Here is a 4,256-nt window from a genome sequence, read left to right on the forward strand (position 1 = left end):
CATTCAGAGCACACTATTGATAACTCCTGAGCCATAGTATCAGCTTTTGAATAGGCAATTAAGAATATCATTATGATTCACAATTTAAGAATCAACATGATTAATTTTTTTTGTTTTATATATAGGCATATAAAAATCTGTGTTTGAGCACACATGTACACAAAATATAACCTAACAGATTAAAATAGCTTCTCAACTCTAATGTTTCTTTGTGCAAGTTATTGGTGAAGAAAACTGAGGAATTCAGTCTAAGCTTTGATAATTTAGGTGACAAAGAAAGCATTAAAAAATGAATCCATATATACTGGAATGACCAATTTGGAGAAAAGGAGGAAAGGGGGAGAAAATGAGATTCATTTCTTCTATTACAAATGGCTCTGACTCATAACATGATAAGTCATGCTAGGGTCCAACTCAAGTAGCTTTTACTCCATCTTTCAAAGTCACGATATTTCTACTCTTTAGTAAGAGAATATTTACTTAGCTTTTATTTTACTTTAAGGGAAAAGTGTGAAAAGTATTTCTTTTTGGTTTTGTGTGTAACAACAGTTCCAGTTTTTAATATGATTTGAGCTGTCGAATGTACGATCAGTCCTGGTCCTGGGAGGGAAATGCTGACCTACTGCACGGATGGACAGGGCTTAGCTTGAGCCAGGAATAAGAATCTCAAGTCAGCTGATGCGTGGCGTGGGGAAATTGCACCCTGAAATTCCCGAGCTTATCTCTGGCTGCTCCAGATATGACAGATTTCATTTCCCTTTGCCACATAGGGCCAGCTGTTTTTACCCTCCAATGTTCTTTGCTCCATTTTCATATTTATTTTTGGCTAATTTAAAATTAAATGCATTTTATTAAAATTAAGCATATTTTGGAAATTTTTTTTCCACCTGGTCAAATCAAATTGATTTTTTTTCTCCTGAAAAAGAAAAGGTTAAAAATCTCTGAAGGTAGGCCATTATGTAAAGGAATAGATTTTTGTATTTCCCCTGCATTTATAGCAAGACAGTTGTAATTGGAATGGAGAAGGGAATAGGTAAGATGTTTGCTTTTTCCTTTACAGCTTACACTTTAATTTGGCAGAAAAATGTCAATGTATTTTTGGGAAACCTTTTTATTTTTGTGTTTTACATTCAGTTTATTTTTCCAATTTTAATCAATATTCTTATGTGCCTTCCTTCATCCAGATTCCCCACATGTTAACATTTTGGAAGATTTATTTTGAATTATCTTTCTCTTGCCTTCCTAAAAAGATGCACAGTCTTTTATGTAACTATATTACATCTATCAGAATTAAGACATAACCTCTTATACATTGCTGCTGTCTAATGAGGCCAGTGATTTTATAAGATGCCCCTCAGTTTGGGTTTGCCTGCTGTATCCTCATGATTAGATTCAGTTTATATACTTTGGCAAGAAGGCCGGGGAAGCGAGATTTTGTGCACAGCATATCGTTTTCAGGAGGCACATGTTGATTTGTCCCAATCCTAGTGATGTCCTCCATCACTCTCTTAAGATGGTATCTGGTAGGTTTCTCCACCATCAAATTAACCAATTTTGGCTTTGTAATTAGTAAGTATCTTGTAGAGAGATACTTTGAGACTATGTAAATATTCTGTTCTTTCCCTGTTATTCACTCATTAATGTTAGCATCAGTGATTCTTGCCTGAATTGATTAGTATTATGTTGGTTGCCAAATAGTGGTTTTCTAATTTATCGTTCCCTCTACATTGATTAGTTGGCTTTCTACTGTAAGGAAGAGCTTTCCTTTTCTCTTACTTGTTTGTATCAATGTAGACTCACAGATATTTATTTTGTTCTATGGATATAATGCTTTTCTCTAATTACTTATTTTGAAGCTCAAATTGTCCCAGATTTGGCCAGTAGGATCCCTTTCAAGCTGGCACCCTTTCCTGTGTCCTTTTGACATGTCTCCTATTATTTTTTGAGCACATCTTTACTTTCTGGCACAATATGTTCTAAACTCATCTTCTACTTTCCTTGACCTAGCATTGAAATCAGCCATCCTTCAAGGAGCCCTGGTTCCTTTTAGTTGAGAATGATTTTTTTAATTCCAAGATATGAGTGCCTCCTGTGCTCATTTCTATAGGAGTATCAATGTCTATAGCCCTCTCAGCAGGCAGGGCTAAAAAACGGGTATGTGAAAAAATATATGTGTGTGTATGTGTGTATATGTGTTATACACATACCCCTAAACACATGTATATATACACTCAGTGGTCTTTGTTTTTAATGTCAATGATTCCTTTTCTATACCATGAAAAGAGCACTGGATTGGAAGTTGTAGATCAGGGATTGCAGACTCCAGTTCTGCGCATCCATTCACTAGTGATAAAAACTTGGGCAAATCTCCTATGTCTTCTACTTCAGCTTCTCTCATTTTAAAAATTAGGAAATAAACAAAAAGTGATTTTTAAAAAACTTCTATTTCTGAAGTTCTCCGATTCTATGAATTTAAGACTTTATAGAGATATAATATTTTCATAAAGTTTTCAGGGAATCAGAAGAGTACCTTAAGAAATTCAAAGCCAAAAAATCATTAGGCTCTAGGTCGAGAAGCTACTTTAGAAATTATATACTTTAATGTCCTCATTTTACAGTGAGATAAACTAGAATATCTATAATGGTGAAGCCTTTATATGTCTACATCTGATATGATAGCTGCTAGCCACATGAGGTTGTTGAACACTTAAACAGTAGCTAATGTGACTCATGAACGGAATTTTCAATTTAATTTTTATTTAAATAGTCACATGTGGCTGGTGACTACTGTATTGGACAGTACAATTTTAGAGAGTAAATAATTTGCTCCATGTCACACAGGTACTAGTGGCAGGAGGCAAGTGGGATCCCTTTTGATAGTTCATACTAAATTAAGTTAACTAAACCCGCTTTGTCATATACCTTTCATAGTAGCTAATTACTGTTTTTTGGTACTAAAACTTCTGACACATTAATTTTGTAGTAGATTATTTAAATCCCGGGAGCTTCAACATGATGGTCTACAGCAGTATATTTATTATTATATCTAAAAGAAAATGTAAAGACCAACAGCAAATCAAGAAAGTTGACCTGTTTTCAGTAATTAATAGTAACTAATAGCTATAACTTGAGTGCTTATTTTATATAACTATTTTCAATAGAAATGCTTATATTAAAGAGTCTGAAATGTTACTAGTGACATTTATACTAAAATGGCAATACTTTCTCCAAAAATGCTAATCCCCTTGTAAGTTCAATTATATCACTTATGTTCGCAACTTTTTATAAATGCTATACCAAGATTTGTATTTGTTTTTAATGAGAATGTGCAGTGCAGTTAGATAGTAACTCTTACAGTATTGATGAAAGAGGAAATTAGTAACACTTTTTAGGAAATTATTCTTGATGCTAGGTACCAAGGCCTTTAAAACGTTTCTACCTTTGACCTAGTAATTCCCCTTACAATCTAATCTACAGTTAAAGTTTTATGTGGAAAGGTATAGTTAAAAAAAAATAAAACAACTTGAACATGCAAGAAGGTAAAAATAATTAAGCATATTTGGTACATCTATGAGGAGCTTTTATTGACCTGGAAAGTAACTATTGAAATTTTAGACTAAAGTGCCATATAAAAAACAATATAAACAGGATAGTTTAAACTATCTAAAATATAAAGAAATAGTGTGATAGCACCTCTGCTTATCACACTGACACAGATTTTACCTTTTGATACATCTTCTAAATATAGTTTTGTTTTTTTTCCTCAGTCAGCTTTGTCTCAATAAATGGTCAACCAAATGCCTAGGTGTCATATTTGATTCGTGCTCCTCTTTTCCCCCACATCCAATCCATCAACATTGTATATCACATTCATCTCCTTATGTATATCACGTTCATCTCCTTATGTCCCTCTCCATTACCATTCCTGGTCCAAACCAGGTCTGCTCTCCCAGATTATAGCATTAGTGATTGAACAGGTCTCCGCTTCTACCCTTCGTTCCTCCACGTACACCTTACCCCACCCAGCCAAATTCCGCACAGCAGCCAGAGTGAACCTTTAAAATCATAAGATCAGATCCTGGTACCTCTGTGCTTAAAACTTTTAACTTTTGCATGGCTTCCCGTTGATTTTAGTATAAAATCCCTACTGTAGACTACAGTTTCCTGCTTTTCTTCTTTCTTACCACTTTTTAACTGATTTGACTTCCCTTTTGTTCTGTTAGTACTCATTGCTCACTCTGGCCTCAGGATCTTTG

The sequence above is a fragment of the Pteropus alecto genome, unplaced genomic scaffold, assembly GCF_000325575.1.
Source record: "Pteropus alecto unplaced genomic scaffold, ASM32557v1 scaffold185, whole genome shotgun sequence".
NCBI lineage: Eukaryota > Metazoa > Chordata > Mammalia > Chiroptera > Pteropodidae > Pteropus > Pteropus alecto.